The sequence below is a fragment of the Ictidomys tridecemlineatus genome, chromosome 7, assembly GCF_052094955.1.
Source record: "Ictidomys tridecemlineatus isolate mIctTri1 chromosome 7, mIctTri1.hap1, whole genome shotgun sequence".
NCBI classification, from domain to species: domain Eukaryota; kingdom Metazoa; phylum Chordata; class Mammalia; order Rodentia; family Sciuridae; genus Ictidomys; species Ictidomys tridecemlineatus.
This window is the reverse complement of record NC_135483.1, coordinates 4,088,670-4,109,155: the sequence shown is the minus strand read 5'-3', so window position 1 is coordinate 4,109,155 and position 20,486 is coordinate 4,088,670. Positions and strand designations below refer to the sequence as shown.

Below are 20,486 nucleotides of genomic sequence, written 5' to 3'. Positions count from 1 at the left end.
ACACCCCCCAGCAAAGGTCATGGTCAACCCTAAGGGTTCTGAAACCACAGCAAGCAGCGTGCTGAAGTCCAAATGTCATCTTGTCCTAAATATCTTGCTCCTGATTTACCAAATATGATACAAAACTCAACTCAGAACAAGGGTGGGCACCGTCTCTGTTCTAACCACCGGAACATGGGGCCTGCCCACGCCATGGTTTCAAAGGGCCTTGGTGAGTCTTTAAATCATTTTTTTTGTGGTGCTAGGCTGCTTTTACTTTTCTCAGCTCACTGACTTATGGCCAGACAGCTCCATGGCAAAGGTTATTCCAGACGTCCCACGTTACTGGAATTAAAATCTAAAATCTAACTCGGGGCCTGAGTGCACCTCACGCTGTGTCCCCTGCACCCCCTCTCCCCTCCCAGCTCTGGCACACTCCGGTTTGTGTTTTGTTTCTTCCCTCTCAAGCCTGTCAAGCCCCTCATCTCGGCCCGCTGTTGCTCACTGGGTACCTGTGTTGGGCGGGTCACTCGATGGCTGCTTCTCCCCCTCCCCCAGGTGTCTTCTCAGAGACAACTCCTCCCTGGCCTCCAGGCCTGTCCACGGTCACACCCAAAGGCCCTGTTTGCTTTCCTCAGAGCTCTGACCCAGGCCAGCTCCCAACATGCACAAGACTTCAGAGGGGGCCTCTGTCGCTGATCATTTACAAGTCCAGGGGTGTGTCATTAGGGAGACGCTTTTCACTGTCCAACGTGGACCAAGAGGCGGTCATAACTACTTCCTCAGCCAAGTCTGAGAATTTTCAGACTTCTCATAGAGGGTGGTCTTCCAGGCCCCGGGCTCCGTCTCCCGCCATCTCCTCTTCCACCCTAGCTCTGTGCCTCTGCAAGAGTAGCTGCTCCTGTGGGCCACCTGGCTCACACCTCAGGGCTCCATCCATACCCACCTGGGGGCCAGGGTGCATAGGAACCAGGGGAAACAATGGGCCTTACCACTGAAGTCCTATGGCCCCATGTCTTTCCTAGTGCAAATTGACAAGGAAGGAGTTCTGATTTTTTTTAATTTGTTTAATTAGTTAGACGTGACAGTAGAATGCACTTTGACACATCATACTTTACAACTTCTGAGAAGTCATAAATGGAGTCTAACTTCTCATTCTTCTGGTTTGCGCTGGCCATGTACTCGTACATGTGCATAAGGTGATAATGTCCCAGTCGTTCCACTATCCTTCCTGCCCCGAGCCTACCCCCTCCCTTCTCTCCCCTCTGCCTGTGGAGTTCTGATTTCTGCAGAGTAGGTGGCCAGTCAGTCCCCTGCAACACATGGCTCAGTGCTGCCCCCTGCACAGGAGTCTCCACCAGAGCCCATTACCCTAAGAACCTGGGGGCTGCAGGCAGAGTGGCGTGCCTGACCCAAACCTGTGGCTCAAAGGTAGGAAGGAACTAGCCCAAGTCCTAGGGCCCCACGCGCAGTGGCAGCCTGCAGCCCGCGTGTGGAGGTTTAGGATCAGCCTCTGGGGGCTGCCAGGCTCCTGTTTACAGCCTGGCCATCTCCCCTCGCTTTGTGCCTTTGGCCATGTTATGTAAGTGTCCCTGTCTGCGCAGAGGGTGTTCGAGGTGAGAGCCTGCGTTAGCAGATGATTAGAGCAGGGCCCGGCAGTGATTAAATCCCGAGAGGTGCTAGGTAGCTGCAGTGGCAGTTGCCTGGAAAAGACTCACTCTTCCCATCAGCAAATGCTGGCAGCTTAGAATAGAATCAGAGACTAATATCCAGATTCAATATCTCCCTGAAAATGCATTCTGAAGGGTGCACTTTGTATTTCCTAAAATTCCAGAGACAGGAAAGGACAGTGGCACTAGTTTTCCCCAGAAAGGCTTTTAGAGGAGGTGGCCCCAGGGGGAGGCCAAGGATGAAGGTGTGTGGCTGGCCCCGGGCTCCCCATGCCCTTCCTGCAGGGCCCCTTGGTTGGCGTCAGGGCTGGCTGTTCTGGGGGATTTTGAAGGACACCCGGGAACTGAACGCTCAAGTTTTGAGGACAGTCGTGCAGGGTTCTAGCTGCAACTTACAACAAGCCCGCCCCCCCCTCGGGTGAGGGCTGTCTTCTCAGTCATTCCATTTCCTGTCCCTTGACAAGGTTTCCTTCCCTCCCAGGACAGTGCCCTTTTCCGAGTGGTCATTTGTTTGTGCTGCTGGCAGCGAGCTCGTTAGAGCCCCTGCCTGGAATGCTAACCAGGCTCCGGCGCTGCTGTCTTGTCTAATTGGAGTTTTCTAACACGATGCGGCCGCGGTGATCTCGGCACAGACGCCGCATCGATTTCAGTCCAGCCCTAACCGCCCAGCCTACCTCATGCCCACGTTCTCTTCTCCGCTAATTAAACCCTGGTGTCCTTGAAGTCGAGCTGGATCCGGAGGCGCTCTCTGCCCCTCCACTTCCCTTCCCCTGGTGTCCTGAAGACTGACCCAGGACAACCCAGGACAGGCGTCTGCAAAAGGCTGTTGAAGAACAAAGAGAATTCACCGAGTCAAAACTGAACCCATGAACGAGACAGGCTGATTTTCAAGAAGTCTAGTGTGCAATCATAATATACCAAGAATATATATTATTATTCCATAATACATCTTAGCTTATTGATGGAGCATGTGGCTTGGGCTCTAAAATCACTCACAGTAACTCTCTTGGGACTGTCATTCCCCGAGGAAAGCACTCCAGCCCCTTGGGAGAAAGCCTCCTGCCCTGTCCCCACCTGCTCAGGCCCCCGTCCTTGTCTGCCTGACGCTGACCAGGATGCCCATGCCTGTCAGCCCTTCCCTTGCCCTTACACTCTCCCAGGCACAGCCACAGCCACAGAGCCTGCAGCTTCATGTGCTTCCCCAGAGTCCTGGCATCTATCACCCCGGAAGGGACTAATAGTTCCCTTTCCTCTGTCCCCAAAAGTCTGAGCTCTGAAGCCTGGCCCTCAGAGCTGCCCCTCTGCCTGGCCTTGCAGGGCCCTGCACAAGCCCTCAGCTGCATTTCCAAGCTGTTTGCAGCTCCACCTGTGAGCCATACCTAGGTCTCTGGGCCACAGTTCTTCTCCTTCCTCTGCTCGAAATGCCCTGTGGTCCCCACATGTCTGCATCGTTCCTCTTTCCTTCTGTCTCGCTGAGCTCACTAAGACTCAGGAAGGCTGAAGCCATCATGGGTTGAATTTAGTCCCCCCCAAAGATAGATGGAAGTTCCAGCCCCCAGGATGTGCAAATGTGACTTCATCTGGAAATGTGCAGGCTCTCTGGAGACGCCATCAGGCTGAGATGAGATCACTGGATGGGTCCTGATCCAACATAAATCACGTTCCTATAAGAACAGGGAGAGAGACACAGGCACAGAAACAAACATGGAGACTATTACGCGGAGGTGACAGAGATTGGAGAAGCATGTCTACAGTGGGGAAAGCCTAACATTGCCACAGCAGCCTCAAGAAAGGCTCGGGCAGGCTTTCCCCCTCAGGCCCTCTCCAGGGGCCAACCTGGGCAACCCCTGCATTGTGAATTTCTAGCCGCTTTGAGCTGCCAGTGTGACACTGCCATGCAGCCCCGGGAGACAGATAGACATCACATCACACACATCAGTGTGCCCTTCACCTGAATACTACATGGCACAGCAGGAGGTCACAGTGGGCCCCGTGTCCACCCGCTCGCCTGGGCCTCTTTGCATGTCATCTTTGTACGTTTTCTGACTGTTGGACTCAACATCAAAGAACAAGTTTGTGTTCAGGAGGTCAACTTGGCATGGATCTCAATTGGTACAAACTACCCTGAAGAGCCCAGAGCCGTGGAGGGGCAGAGCATCTCACCCAAGTGAGAAAAAAAATCTCCCTGGAGATGTCTCTAAAGTTGCTGCTCATCGATCCAATGCAGTTGTTGTTCTTTCCAAAGAGAGAAACTCTTTGACATCCATAATTCCCAGACCTGTCTCTTACATCAGCATTTATCCATTCATCCATTCAACAAATATTTGCAAAGGGAATATTGCACTGCAAACATTGTTCTACTGCTCCAGCCACTGGGGATATAGCTGGGGACAGCACCGACAAAAGTCCCAGCCCTCCTGGCATGAACATTCTGGAAGGTGACGTCAAATGATAAACAAACCAACAATTGGAAAAGCGTAGAGAATGTTTTATTTAGTCTACTGGGTACTTTATCACATATGCTATAGTATACATTTTTGTGGAGAAAAATCAGCAGGTAGAAAGTTCTGGAGAGAGGTAGCTTTCCTTTGATTAAGAACTTCAGCCAACTTTCTCTGCAATGACAACCAATTTTCATGATACTCATCAGGTACAAGACTCACCAAGGTATCATTGACTTTCCCACGGATGGGTCTCTAGGTTGCATGCGTCTGGGCTCTTTGGGGCTTAGCTGGGTTCCACTTATCTTCTGGTTCGGAACACAGAAGTGGAGGCAGCCTCTGAGATGGCCCTTCCGGCCCCCGCATCCTGATATCACACCCTGGCTAGGCTTCCCCTCTGAGCAGGGGCTGGACGTAGGGACTCACTAGTGAGTGAGCCGGGTTCAGGTGATGGGAGGCGACTTCCAGTGCAGGTCGTGAGGAGCTGTGTGCGGTGTCATGCTTGCTTTCTCACTCTGAGTCCTGGCTCTGGAGGAAGACAGCTGCATGGAGTGGCCAGACCCGGGCTCACCTGCCAGGGAGGGTCTGAACGTCTGCTTCAGTGCAGGCCAGTACTCTGCCTGGTGCTCCACCGCAGGAGGGCTGGAAGGGTGAGGCGCCATCTTCTAGGTGCAAGGACAGCGGCCTGCCAGAGGGCAGCACCCTGTGAGGATGGAAGGAAACACGATTTTTCACAAATCTATTCAAAGAAAATCGGCTGTTGCTTTATCTCTTTTTTAGAAAAAGGGAAGAACAAAAAAGACAGTAGGTAGGGTTTTTTTTGGGGGGGTGGGGGGGTGGGGAGTGTTTTTACTTTGTTTTAGATATCCTAAGAAGCTGCTATTATTTTGAGTGTCTTGGCTATGTTTTACTGATCTGATACCTTAAGTGTCTTTGGTCTTCATGGTTTTATTATTATTTCTCTTTCTTTGGGAAATAGAAGTACCACCCAAAAGTAGATCCCAAAATCTAATTTTTATGATCATCGGATACAAGACTATTTGGGGATTTTTGTTCTATCCCTTTAAAATAAACTCTGTTGCTGCTTTTCTGAGTGTCTGCTAAAGGAGAGAAAGCCAGCCCCTGTGAGGAGCCAAGACACTGCATGGCTCTGGAAGTCTCACCTGGGGGTGGCAGGGCATGTTCGGGGTCTCTCACAGTTGCCTCTACAAGCTAAACTTACGTAGTCTTGGGGTAATCCAAGAGGCAAAGGGATTTGCCTAAGTTTGCTTACCTGAAAATCGAGAACCATAATGGTACTGCTTGTACCCAAAATTTTGATTGACTTCAGTTAAGCTGGTCTAGGAAAAGACCTTCATAAAATAGGAGACTGAATAACAGAGTGATGTCATCATTATAAAATAGAAGGTAGCGTAAGGCGTTCCACAGGTATGGTATCCCGACGCTGTCATCACTCTAAGCAGCTCCTGGGTGCCCCTTCCAGAGGACACAATGGAGCTGGTGGGTGGTGGGAGCCCTGCCTCCTGGAGGGGAGAATTCAAGTCACCTGAGAAGCTCTGGAATCTGCCAGGAGACTTCCCAGAAACCTCTCTGCTCCCAGTCATGTCTGACCCTTATCTTTCTTTACTCTTTTCTTCCTCCTTTCTTTCTCTGGCCCAACCTTGTCCCTGTCATTGACATCTGCTGCTCCGGGCTCACCTCCTCTCTGGGATTCCTGCTCCCGGGGTCAGATCTGCACCAGGGTGGAGCTGAAGCTCCCTTGCCCTTCCATTTATTGGACAACCATGGTGCTCAACACAGATATCAGTCACAGAACAGGTGCACCCTTTCCCGGGAGGATCTTGCCTTCCCTTGGGAGTCAAGACCCACAGAGGCCTTGGGTTTGCAGATTGACAGTCACAAGCTTGACAGTGGGCCCAGGAAATGCTCCTGAAGAATGTGGGCAAGTGCTCCAAATGATGATCAGGCAGTTGAAGCAGTTGAGGTGTGCAGAGCCAGTGGCCAAATCTGGCCCTCTGCCTGCTTGTATAAATTAAGATCTACCAGGACACAGGGACCCTCATTCGTCACATGTTGCTCATAATGGCCTCTATGCTAAAATGGCAGAGCTGAGCAGTTGCCGTGCAGGCCATAGGGCTCACCGAGTCTAACATAGTTACTCTCTGGCCTTTTATGGCCTCTCCATTAGGAGGTAGTTTTCAACCTTGCATTAGAATCACCCAAGGGAACATGGAAGCACCCCCAGGCCTAGAATGGACTCTAGACACTTCAGTCAGAATCTCCGCAGCTGGGGCCCAGGTGTCACCCGCAGGCATAAGCAGGTTTCAGAGCCCATGTTATTCCAGCATGCAGCCAAGTTTGGGAAGGGGAGACTAAATATACTCATGGAGAATGGCCAGGCCACATAAAATGATAGCACTGGAAAGGGCAACCCCCATGGCACCCACCCAGGGACACCAAACCAAAGCTCTTCAGAAGCCACCATCACTACACTGTCAGGACTTGGTCCAGGACTGCCAACTCCCCTAATCTTTGCTCCCACTTCCAACTCAGAAGTGACCAAGAAAGTCAAATATGGCCCTCTGACCAGTCCCATAGGATGCTTTGCTCCTGGTTAGCTAGCCTCCTGCATCCCCAACAACAGCCACCAGCCAGGGCACACCTGGACCTGCTCTTCTGTCCACTAGCGAGTCTTCTCCCTCTTCTGCCTGCCAAACCTACGTGATGGAGACCACTCCCTTGCTGCAGCGAGCTTTGCACAAACAGCTTCCCTTGCTCCTGAAGAGGTGGTCTTTGCTCACTTCTGCAGACAGCTCCAAGGGTGGACCCTGGGCCTGCAGTGCATTACCCTTGCCTCTAAGGAGCAGAGACGACTGCTCCAAATCAAACAGATGGGAACAACAACCTAGGGACGAATCTGGGGCGGGAGTTCAAGAATTGAAGGAGAGGTGTGAGGTCCCTTTCCCAGATGGGCCAGCTCGATTTCAGAAAGCATCAGGAGCCAAGCCCAAGAAAATTCCCCTGCTGGGACAGGGACAGAGGACCTGGGCCTGCACTGCAGAGAAGACGCACCACACTGGTACCCTTATAACAAAGGCAGAGTGAAACAGGCAGGAGGGAGAGGATGGCACTGGGTGCCGGTACCTGCCCAGGAAGATCAGCCCCACCTGTGGGGAGGGGAATGTGGTAGCTGCAACCTCAGGGAAGGGTGGAAATGTAATCTCAGGACTGAAAATGAGAGCCCGGCTCCTGTCCGAGGTGTCGCTGAGCAGTGGGTGGCGGCTGCCAGCATCCTTGGCCAACTCCATTCTCATTTCAAGGTGATGATGATGCTCTAGACACCAGAGTCACACTCTGGGAGTTTAATCTGATAACAGGGCTCTGAGATCCTCAGGTCTGATTTAGGAAATAGAGAAGGTGGTGGAGGGAAAGACTCCTAAGAAGTAGTAGCCGGGTACTTGCAGGACCCAGGACCCACAGATCAAGTGGGAATCTTGGTGACAGGTAGTCACCTCCTCCCCTCTCCCTTCGCTTTCCCCAAGCCCACACCCCTTGAGCATCCTTAGCCTGCTCCACTCCAAGTAGTCCTCACCTTTAAGTCTGGATCCTCCTCAACCCGCCCTGGAGAGAGTCTGGTTAACAACAGCAGCTGCAATGCCCAGACTTTGAAAAGCTTACAGGAGGGTTGAGTGGCAGTTCAGCTTACCCAGAGGGCACAAGTCTGTTAACAAGGGTAGGAGACAATGCCTTCAGCCAGAGAAAAGAATTTCAAGCAGCAGGATCCCAGACCTGGTGGGACAAGAGGGTTTTGTCTGCTGTATTCTGCAAACCTCAGATCACATTGATGATTCTCTCACATCCCTCCAACTGTCAAGGGCCAGAGACTGGCAGTCACCAACTGTGTGCTGTGTGTGGCATGGCGCTAAGCTCTTAGAAACATGATTAGCAAGATTTATCTCACTCGAACTTTCCAACAGTCCTCGGAGGCTGCAGGAAGGAATCTTGCTTTTCAGACGAGGGAGCACTTTGGTGGGTAAGTGACTTGCCAGGAGTCACAAGGCAGCAGAACGAGAGCTGGGACCCAGACCTGCAGGCACCAAGCTCATCTCCCTTTCCTCCAGGATTCTGCAGACACCAGAATCACTTGAGATGATGTACCCAAAAAGCAAGTTCTGGAGGCCCCACCTCCAGGCCTCTGATTCAAGCCTAGTGGTGCTGAGCTCCACCCAAATCTGCCCCCAGGTAGCTGCCCAGGTCCAGCATCCCAGCTCTGAAGTGGATGTAGCTCAGGAGGCGCACTGTAGAGTGCTCCCGGCACCTGCACTGTCATCTAGGGGGAAGGAGAGAATGCCAGTCAGGCCATCAGGAGTCACCACAAGCCCTCAGTGGAAGCTTCTGGGAGCTCTGAAGCCAAGATAACCCTTCAGAATTGGCCTGAGTTGGATAGAGTGAGTCAGGCCTCCAGAGAGCCCTGAGAACAACCGCTGGGTGTGAATCACCCTGGACAGTGGGGAGGAAGACCCAGGGCCTGATGGCTCTCTTCCTGAGGCCACCACAAAGGGCCAAGAGTAGAAAAGTTAGCCAACAACCTTCCCAGCAGCTGAAAGAACAGGACCTTTAGTGATGAAGGGGAATTGGCACCACATGGCACCCATGCCAGGAGTCCTATGCCAAGCTCACAGAATCGACCAGAACAAGAGAGGTTAAACAGAGGTACATCTATAATAGAAGTACTTCCACGGACCTCACCAAGTTCCTGGTGGCCAACAGGGGGCACTGAGGAGCTGCCAGGGGGGAGAACTGAGGCAGAGAGGCAGGGCCTGGTCGTGGCACCTCCTAAGGAGGAGTTACGGGGTGCCCTGAGTGCCAGCAAGCCCAGGCCAGACTCTCAGCAGAATCTGTGGACAGCTGTGGCAGTGCTCACCAAGAATTGGCATCCTGCAAAGAAGTGGGATGTTACCCTACAGCCAGGGGAACCTCTGGGTGGTGGCATTGCTGTTTTAAGAAGTTTGGTGCCTCTGCAAGGCAGATTCCTTAGTAAGAGATGCCTGGCATCCACACAAGAAATCACTGACCCTTGTTATCCTGCTCTGAAAACCTGCTGAAGAGCCTTATGCCCACCTCATGGAGTTCCTGTGCCCACGAAATGGAATAAACTATACAAAACTGCTCAGCACAGCCCTCGGGAAGCAATGCCGACTCACCAAACCTTATGAGATCCATAGTTTTCATTATATTTGCAAAGATATTTGTGATTTAATCAATAGGCTGTGGTGACAGATTAGATGTCAGGTGAAAAGGCCAGTGGGGACATCCTCGGAGATCAGGCCCAGAACAGGAAGTCTACAGAGAAAGGATGAGGGCAGGGAGGAGGTTGCAACCTCCTCAGGACGGAGGCATTGAGGATCCAGGGTCCACGGTGTGCTGGAAGAAACTACCGAGACAGGTGACCAGAGGAAGAATCAACCACGCAATCCAAGGAGTTCCTAAAGAGAACGGGGCTGCAGAAGGAACTAGGAGAGGTGGTGACATTGGAGAACAGCAAGGCAGCAGAGGAGCGGGGTGGAGAGTGGAAAGGAGGCCAGGGAGGTGAGGACAGGTGAAGGCAGCATGCCAGGAGCCGGGAGAGGGGTCTCCCAGGAGGCGCGGCCCAGAGATCAGGCAGGGTGAGGCTGGACAGAGGAAGCAGTGGGTGACATTCCCAAGAACAAACTTAGTGGGCTCAGCAGCCCAACTGCAGTGTGCCCAGGAGCCAGTGGAGGAGAGGCCATGCACGGTCATGGGCGACACCTAAGTGACAGATGGACAACCTAAAGATGAGTTGGTACTAGACAGATAGGTGTGGAGCTGAAGAGAGGTGCTGGATGGATAGACAGATGGACAGACTACTGTAGCTTAGTCTCACTTGTCCAATCTATTCTCCCATTTCATCATGTGACATGTGCATTTTTATCTCCATTTTATAAAGAGGGCTAATACACAGCTATGGAATCGGTGACTTGAAAACCAGGGGCATATCCAACCTAACTCTGTGACACCCAGCTGCTTCCTCATTAGCATTGAGGAGAGCAAGCTTTGCTACAGATCCCTGCCGCACGTCCTTCCATCCTTCAAGCCGTATCGATTTTGGATGATCTGTTTGGTATAAAAGCACATTTCAACTTGGCTTTTATTTGCATTTCTCTGATTACCAGTGAAGTTGTGCATCTTCCTTTGTAAGATTATTGGTCATTTGGGCTTCTGCTTCAATGAATTATACCCTCTGTCATTTTTTCCATTCGGTCTGTCTTGCATGTTGATTTGGAGGCAGTATTTATACATTCCAGGGACCAATACTGCATATATCTTCTCCCAATTACTGGCTTGCCTTTTTTTCTTTTTAATTTTCTTTATGCCGTCACATTACACAGAAATCTTTTAAGTTTAATTTAGCCTAGTGTATTGATCTTTTCCTTCATGGTCTGTATTTATTGGCTTGTTTAAGAAACATTTTCTCATCTATACACACATAAATAGGTTCTCCTAAATGTTATTCTAAAAGCTTAAATTTTTGCCCTCATTTTGGGGTCTTTCATATGCCTAGAATTATTATGGTATAACGAAAGAATTCAATTTTTTGCATATATAAAAATATTTAGCACTATTGTTTCAAAACTCATTTTTAATGGCGGCTCTCTGATATACAAAATATGCCCCTAATAGTGCATTATCCTAATTGTCCATGTTTGCAATATGATTTGATATCTGACACTTTGGATCTTCTCTTCCATATGTATGTTTTTGAATCACTTTTGTCCCAAGAGAAAAAAGAATTTATCTGCTTGGAGTAGAATTTAATTAAATTTTTAGATTTAGTCATGGTTGAGATCTTTACTATAGTGAATCCTCTCTTCCATGAACATAGTGCATATCACTGTTTATTCCATCTTCTATTCTATCCTTTGGTAATGTGCCAGAGTTTCTACATGAAGTCTTGGATGTTCTGCTAGATTTTGCAATTTATCTTATCAAATAACTATGTTGTTTTGCCACTCCAGCTGTTGACGACTTGTTATCAGAGCACAGCTTTGCAGTTGATTTCTGTGAGCTCAAACTGCATCCAGCAGCATTGACCAAGCAGCCGGGAATCCTATACCTCTTGGAGGCCATTCTGTTTTTCTATATATTCTCTTACATTCTCTACATAGTAAATCAGGACAATGTTCTCTCTTCCCGTGTAATTCTTGTTTCTTTTTTTAAAAAATTCTGTTTGTACTGTGCTATTTATGATCTCCAGGAAAGCATTAAATAGACAGGCCCGTGGGAAGTATGTAAGTTCTGTTGTCGGGACTGTTTCTAACAGTTCACCATAAGCACAATGCTTACTATAATTTTTAAAACAAATACTTCTTAACCAAGGGGACTTACTTTTATTACTATTTTTCTAGGAGTCTTTTATTCCACAATGTTTTGATGCCAAATGCCTTTATGACACGATGTTCTCTTCCTCTTCAAATAATTACTAATATGTAGTAATTAAGGTGCTAAATTACCTTAATTAATGTTCTGGTGTTAAATCATCTTTGCACTTCTGGAATAAGATGTTGTCATTTGAAATTTAAAAATTAAATTCAATTATACACTACTCTGTTTTTAAATAGAGTCATATCATTGGTCTTTCAATGTAAGTTTCCAACAGATATCATTTGTCTTCAGGAATAAAATCACGTGTCTAATGATCGCCTTCGCCTGTTCAGAAACCTTCCAGGGTCTCTCTCGCTTACCACAGACAGGCTCCCTTGCCCTACAGGGAGGTTCATTGCAACACGATCCCAGACTGCATCTTTACCTTCTCTGCTTGTCTCTGAATCCTTTTCTTGGCTCATTGCATCTAACCAGCATCAAGACCTGCTGACTTTTTGTTTGACGTGTACTATTTTAGTATATGTGTGTGTGTCCTGATATCTACAATCAGTTTTTTAGTTCAATCTCAAGAATCTCCCATCCAGGTAATTACAACAGGCTCCTAAATGATTATCCAGAGTTAATATTGTAAAGGAAAAAGTGGTTTATGTCACTCACTTATTCAAAATACTCGCTATCCAGGCATGGTAGGGAATACCTGTCATCCCGGCTACTTGGGAGGCTGAGGCAGGAGGTGCATCTGGAGCCCAGCCTGGGCAACATGGCATCTCAAACACTCTCAATAATACTTCAGTGGCCTCTGCGCTAACGTCCACTCACCCACCGCTTCTAAGAGTCAAGAGACAGAGCCCTGGAAAGAGGATGGAAAAGGAACGGCTCGCCCAGAGGTCATCGACTTCGTGTTTCGGGAGGAATCTGAACTTCAGTCACTGAAGGCTTTTTTCTTTTCTCTTTCTTTCTTTCTTTCCTTTAATACTTACAGGTCAGTGGAGGGCAGGCAGAAAAGGTGCCGCACCCAGGAAGGGTGAACAGGGAGATGGCAAACCTCCTGGCCAGGGAGCGGAGGAAAGCCACAGGGAGGTGGGCAGGAGGGGGGACGCTCCATGGGAGGACAGCAGCAAGAGGTGGGGACCGCTCTGGAAGCCAGCAGGAGCTGCTGCCACAGGACCTGGCCACACCCTGCTGGCCTGAAGGCAGAGGACTCCTGCAGCCAGCCTGGTCTCCCTCGGCTCCCTGCTGCTCCTCTGTCTCCACATTGGGATCTGGCCTTCACCACTGGCTACATCCCCAGCTCTTCTTAGTTTACTTTTTGAGTCGAGGTTTTGTTAAGCTTGACCTGGAACTTGTGATCCTCCCACCTCAACCTCTGGAGCCTTTGGGATCCCAGCTGGGCACCACCACGCCGGCCCTCTTCTCCCTCTGACCTGTCCTGGGTCCCTCCCAGCTGCGCTCTGCTCTGAGTGCATCAGCGGGGAGAAGCCAAGAGACGCTATGTGATGGCACATGGGGAGCACATGGGTTACGTGTGGACACGGGCCTGCAGACAGACACGTTCCACAGCCCAGCTGGGCTGAGAACATCACTCAATTTCCATAATATTTAAATATATGTCAGGAACTATGTCTCTTTAGGAGAAGAAACTTGGAACTATTATTATCCTCCCCCTTCTCATAAAGAGACTGTAAAAGTCTGAAATCATTTCTTTTTCTTAAACAATGTGTGTGGAAGATGTATTCACCTGACATGGGAGAACTAATAAGCTTATCGAGCAGAGGAATCACGGTTGACTATTACACTACTGACATAGGAGATAGGTTTTGAATAATGATTTCTGATGAAAAGGAAAAAATATTAAAGTAATTAAAGATAAGCATCTAATAGACTGCATAATTCACTTACATCTGGAATCTGAAAACATTGGACTCCAAGGAGCAGAAGATAGCACGGTGATTCTCAGGGGCTGGATGAGGGGTGGGAGATTGAAGAAATGAGATCAAAGCATATAAGATTTCAGTTAGACAGGAAGAAATTCACAAGATTTATTGAATAATAATGTATTATATACTTAAAAATTGCTGAAACCAGATTTTAAATATTTTAACCACAAAATAAGCACATAAGGTAATGGATATACATTAAAAAACTTGGTTAGACATTCTACAGCGTATACGTATATCAAACATCACACTACACCCTATGAATACATATAATTCTTATTTGCTAATCAAGAATTTTTTAAAAGAAAAACTCACTGATATGTGGATAGAAATGATCCAAATTAAGTATAATTGGTGACTCTAAAGTAGCAAACCCAGCAAAGAGGTGCAGAGAGCCCGCGGGGCGCCGGCTGAGCGGCTCCACCAGGGACAGAGCAGCAGTTTCCTGGCTGTGCCTGAACCTGTGCTGCCCTGGTTATAGAGCAGCAGTTGGCCCTGAGCCCTCCATTCTGAGTTTCAGGCTGAGGGGCAATGACTCCACACCTTCTTTGTACAAGTCAACACCACCATCTGCCAGGCACGACCACCGTAAGGCACAGACGGATAAATCAGTCGTGCTGCTAGGAGCGACCGGGAACTTGTCTGCTCACCAGAAGCACAGGCGCACGCGCCTCGCAAACTCAGGTGGGAAAACTTAGGCCCGTGAGCTCCCCATGCAGGAACCTGCTCACTCGAGGTCCATCAGAAGGGCACCCTGTGACTGGACACAATGGCACCCTGGCCCCATCCCAGGAAAATCACAAAGAACCTCCAAATCCCTGCCCTTGGGCTTTAGCAGAGTGTGGTTTCTCCTGCCGGTGATGAGCATGTCCAGGCTGACACCCCAAGCTGACCATCCAGGATGACGCTCTGACACTGCCGACCCCCAGGACCCTGGCCCAGAATAGGCTCCTGTGCCCTGAACCAGTTCTTCGGCTGGTTCTTGTTGTGTGTGTTTGGTCCATGTTGGTGACATAGCTCACCCATGACAGTGTTCCTAGATACATGTAAAGGTAAAATAGCAGATGTTCTCTCTAAAATATAAATGATTGCATATGAATATTAAAATGAATATGTAACCCCCCAAACTTGTTTTGAATTCCTCAACTCCATGTAACATCCTAGTTGATTTATTGCACTCAACAGTGTAAATTTTTTCAGGAAGAAGAAAATGTGGTATATATACTCAATGGAATATTACTCAGCTTTAAAGAAGAGTAAAATCATGGCATTTGCCAGTAAATGGTTGGAGTTGGAGAATATCATGCTAAGCGAAATAAGCCAATCCCCAAAAACCAAAGGTTGAATGTTTTCTCTAATATGTGGATGCTAATTCACAATAAGGAGGGGTGGGGCTCTAGGGAAGAACAGCATTACCTTAGATGAGGTAGAGGGAAGTGACAGGAGGGGAGGGGAGGGAATGTGGGGATAGGAGAGAGAGAGAGAATGAAACAGACATGATTACTATATGTGTATATGTGACTGCATGACCAATGTGATTCTGCAACATGGACACTCAGAAAAATGAGAAATTATATCCCACCTATGTATGATATGTCAAAGTGCATGAATGCATTCTACTGTCTTATATAACTAATTTTTAAAAAATCACAAAGGGGAAAAAAAGGCAGGACTCACTCATCTTCAGGTTGATACTAAATACTGGAGAATTATAATGTATACAAAGTCCCTAATGTTTTAACAAGAATGTGGCTAAGTTAAAGGTAAGATTGCCGAGCAAAATCGCAGTCACCTTCTTATTCCTGGCAGACGTCAGATTTCCTCTTCTGGCAGTCATTTACCCTGTGTATGAGCCATGGTTGGCCTGAGGCCATCGGTGACGTGGGGTAGCACTGGCCTGGGCCGAACTTTGACTACTTAGACCTGAGGAGAAGGTTCGCTGAGCTTCCAAGAAAGGTCTCCCTCAAGCCAATATATGGTAAATTTTTGGCAAACAAGACTAATATATTTTTAGTTTATAAAAATCAGTTTTCTCTTATTTAACAGTTTAAATTACATTGACAGATTTTTATTTTACTCAGATATGTTCTTTCTAAATGTACATAGGTTTACTGATAAACACTGAGTAGAAGGAATATCAGCTTATTTAAGTCATAAAAAGTGTAAATTTGTATTTACACATGAATAATTGTTTTGAGAAATTTATTTCATCAGCAATTATATTTCATAGTATGCCAGATAGAAGATAATTCCCAAGATCTTTAGGTAACTTAAAACCTTGGACTGATACTAAATTGAGTTATTTATGGGGTATTCAAATATTGATACATGAATTATTTATCATAGTTTTAAGTTTAGATGCCTTCACCTTTTATATGCTATAGAGAGGCAAAGTATATTTGGATCTGTTCATTTTTGCCATTTAAAGTTGTATTTTATAAGGATATGTATGGGCTACAAAAATTATGAAAGATTTGGGAATTTTACTTATCATTGGTCAAAGCTGGCTAAAGGTTGACTTTGTTTTTTATAACGCTTTTTTCTTTCTTGGTGCTAGGAATTGAACCCCGCACATATCAGGCGAGTGCTCTACCGCTGAGCTACCTACAGCAGTGTTATTCATAGCATTTTTTAAAAAGAACTTTATTATCAAATATGATACTGTTAACAAACTTGAATTCATTTTCTGTTAGTGATTTTTCTTTTTAGTGTATTGGCTTTCTCCTAAAAGAAACGATACGGTATTTTTCTTTCCCTTCTTGTCATACAATCTACCAAGATAGCAAAGATTCTGGGTCTTAACAAAGTAACCTTCTATGTTTATGCTGATCTTATTAGATATTGATTATTGACAAAAACCAAGGTTTCTTACCTAGGTGAGCAGGACTTGACCAAGGACACCCCGTTGTAGCTGGAAAGCGTCAAGACACCTCAGCAGTGGTGCTGTATGACCAAAGGATCTCCTCCACCAACCTCTTGGAATCCACAGAGCTCATCACACTCACAGTCCACAACCGGACATCAGAGCGGTGTCCTTGTCATCATCCCTCTTTTAAGATTTCTGGCTCTAGATTTCGAGAACCACTGACCATGTGATTAACCTTTCAACAGATTGTTCCTATGAAACTAGTTAAACTGCGTCCCCAGAACCACTGAAAGACGCTCCTCAAGCCTGCCCCACCCCACTCGGCAGGCCCACGACTGACTTTTCTGGTGATATCTGAGATTCATTTGTTCCATACAAACGGAGGAGACTGACAATGTTGGACTTTACCTGAGACTTCAGGGCCCAGCAAAGAGCACCAGGGGACAAAATACCTTGCTTTTGTATATCTGCAGTGAAAACCACACGCCTCCATCCTTCCTTACGAGGACGATCATATCCTGTAACATCCATAGGATTCCAGGTTGGGTCCCTGTTGATCAGTCTCCGTAAAACCCACAGGGACCCTCATTTTCTTTGTCTTTCCACATTAATAAATGTTTTCTGTTTTGTAATAACCTGAATAAAGTCATTTCTTCAATCCAGAAAGAAAGAAAGAAAGGTTTTCCCCCAAGGACTGGCAAGAGATAAATCCTTCTTACTGTCCTTCTGGATCCCTGCTTTGGGAGCTATGGTGTGAGGACAGAGGGCTCAGAGCTACGGCAGCCATCTTGAAACCAGAGGGAAGATATCACCACTCAGGGAACGGCCTAGCACAAGGACCAAAAAGGGGCCCGAGTTTAATGACATCCTTCAGACATTAAAATCAATATTGGAACTGCTTGTTTCTGGGCTTCTTGTTAACTAACTCCTGAGAGTCTTGACATCTTAGATTAATAGGTATCCAATTACTTGCCAGTGAAATTATTCAAAGAACCTCTTGGAGCCTTTGCATTACAATTAAACCCGAGTTCCTCGGGGGGCAGGAATTCTGCTTGATTTTGTTTACTGATGTCTCTCCATTGCTTGAAAGAACTCAGGGGTAAAATAAGTATCTGTTGAATGAATTATTCTAAAAAGCAAAACAAAACAAACAAGTTATATCCAGAAGTTTAAATATTAGAAAGTTTTAAACGCTGAGCTTTGAGATTGCTTCTTGAAGATCAGGAACGGAAATTTTTTAAAAGGCTATTTATGCTCTTATAAAAATCTCTTGACCAAGAAGTTTTTTTGGAAACCACTAGAATCAACGTTACAGAGAATCATCATTTGAAAAATTCAGGGATTTATTGTGAAATGGGATTTTTATGAATCTCTATCACACTTCCCTTTGTCTTTCTACTTGTGTATCTGTTGCATTAAATTCAAATTTTGTTTGAAAATTAAATATTAGTAATATCTTGAGTAGAATTGGCCTGAAATGTCTTAAGAATTATCACTCTAAAAGCAAACAAATAAAAGCCTGATTTACTAATTTTAGATCCGCTATTTATAGTCCATGGCCCATGTCCAAGATTTGGTAAGAAAACCGAGAGATTGGATAACGCTGTCTCAGCCACACACTAGAGACCACGTGAAGAAAAAAACAAACACGAGAATACATTCAAATGACTCATAGGTAGATTAAATAATCTGATTTTATTTTTATATCACTAAACTCCCTTTTGAATCGATTGACCTAAATTGTAGAAATATCATTTGTCCAGAACAGAACACACAAATTCCAGGAAAATTGCCTTCTAATGCACCTTCTTAGATATTCCCAGTTGTCTGGAAGATTATTTCCCAAATATGGCTGTCAGCCCTCTGGGGTGTCTCAGTGAGCTCAGAGATGTGTCACAGTAATTGAGGTTAATAACCATTAATGAACTGCTGTGCTTTCAGCCACGCACTTTATAAGTGATTTAGAGAAAATCCAAGGTTACCTCCAGAAGGCACCCTCCTGCTCACCTTCCCCTGGGTCTTCTTCCAGGGCCAGGCAGGATGTCACCCACGTCCTGGACCTCCCTCTGTGCCCCAGAGGCTATCTGCACTGAGCACATCCTTGGGACCCAGTGGAGAGTGCCAGCAACAGCCTTGCCTGTCTCCGGAGCCTGGCCCCTTTGCCACGCAGCTGGCTGCTCTTCCCAAGGAGAAAGTCAGCTACTCCCTCTCCTCCCCAGCTGTGGAATCTCACCTCTAGAATGTAGCACCAGTGTGGAATCCTGTCTCTAAACCCAGAGGCCCTGCAGCTTCTGCAGGCTCTCAGAACCCAAGCCCACCACAGGAGGGAGCCTGGGCTAGCTTCCTTAGGAGGAGAGACCAAAAGGAGAGGGGCTCCAGCCAAGAGCCAGCACTGCCTGCCAGACATGTGAATGAGGCCATCTGGACCATCCTGCCCCAGGTGAATTGCCAGATGAGTGTGGCACATGAGCAAACTCGGGAGAAACCCGTGGAACTGCCCACAAGAGCCCATCCAAATTGCTGACTCCCGGAATCTTCAATTCACGAAAAATTGGATGACATGTCTAGCGAGTCCAGTGGCCTGGGGCCTGTTGAAATATTTCTTCCCAGGGGAAGTGCAGGCTGTTGATCAGATCCTCCTCCTCCTCCATAAAAGGCAGAGGCCTGGCAGGTCTCTGGATTTCAGAGCCTACATAGACCTCATTTAGTGGAGCTTCTCTGACCCGACATCCCAAGGAACCGGAAAGCTGCCCATTTTGATTCAGAACCAGAAGAAACGGCACAAATCAGGTTCAAGTTGTCACTCAAACGGGTCTGGCACTTTGGACAAATGACCCAAAAGGTCTGATGGTGTTGAGGCATCTGGGGTGGGCAGAAATGATTCGGGGAGCAGTGGCAGGCCCCACAGAGGCATCGTGACCCAAACCGTGGGAAGTTTAGCAGGAGGTTACACCATCCCTGAAGATGCTATTCTTCTGGGCGTCTCTAGGTTTCTGTAGGCGCCAGTAGATAGCAAATGCTTCCCTGTGACCCATCCAGTGACCAGCCGCCTGAGATGCGTGGTGGCGTGGCTATTGTCTGATTGGAGGAGTCACAGAGTTGGCACCCAGGGCCACTCACCATCGTCAGGTGGATTGGCTCACAGGATCTGAGGCTCCAGTAAGTCACCAGCGAGATCCCAGGGGCTCTGTCTTGCCACGTCCTGTTGTCTCTCTGCCGAGCACCCACTCACTGCCTCCGGGGGAACCCCCATGACCAGTTTACTGAGGAAGGAAAAGACCCAGGTCTTGGTTCGGCTCAAGATTCTAGAATCCTCTGAAAATGGAGCACAGCAGCATCTTGGCCTCCTTCGAGGGTAGACCCCAAAGAATAGTAGAGTCAATGAAGGGAAATCCTGGCCTGGACTCCAGGAGGCGGCTGGGAAGGTGCAGGTTGGTGCCACTGAGTGGAGCATGTCTTTCAGGAGGATGAGAGTGCGCTGGGAGTCAACAGTGGTGATGGGTGCACAGCTCCCCGAGCGCACTGAAAGTACAGAATTATACGCTTGGGAAGGATGACTTTTACCTCATTAATTACATGCAGTAAAACCTGTGATTAAAAAATTCAGCCTGTCACCTGCTTCCTGCTTGGAGCCTGACTGGTACAGGGTGAAATAACCGGTGTCCCAGCCCATTTTCAAATCTGGTCTCAATCACAGGAGTTGGTTGTGAACCTGACACTGTACATCATAAATGTCATGGAAGAATAAACGTGGCCTAAGGGTAACGTCTAAATTTGCCACCGTGAATACGAGATACCTGAGAAATAGCACATTTCAATGCCAGCACCCAGCCACAGGGAAATGTCCAAATGTCAGCCCTGGAGAAGCTCGGTGCTTTCTGCCCTACCCCTTCTTGATTTGGTTGGGAAAATGGAGATTCTGGATGGGAAACCACCTTTTCAGGAGCACGTGAGCTGGATTAAAACACTATTGATGGGAAACTCCATGATTTAACGCAAAGAATTATAAACTAGAAATTAGGTGTTTAGAGCTTCCATCCCTTCTCTCCACAGATTAAGCCACTACGTGCATAGTGTGGTGAGAGAGCAGGAGGGCTGGAGCTGGATCCTCAAGCCAAGAACATGAAGGCTGTGTGGTCCATGGTAGGAAGTCCCCAAAGAGCAATGACCTGGGCGGCAGCGATGCTCT

At 47.5% G+C, this 20,486-nt stretch overlaps 1 long non-coding RNA gene across 1 annotated transcript; it reads left to right on the top strand.

Annotated features, from left to right (window-relative positions):
- The first annotated feature begins 22 nt into the window (after positions 1 to 22).
- Positions 23 to 16,932, top strand: LOC144365386 (uncharacterized). The gene is made up of 2 exons (XR_013423752.1): positions 23 to 211; positions 16,308 to 16,932. It is a non-coding gene; the product is annotated as an uncharacterized LOC144365386 (long non-coding RNA).
- Positions 16,933 to 20,486: the final 3,554 nt, after the last annotated feature.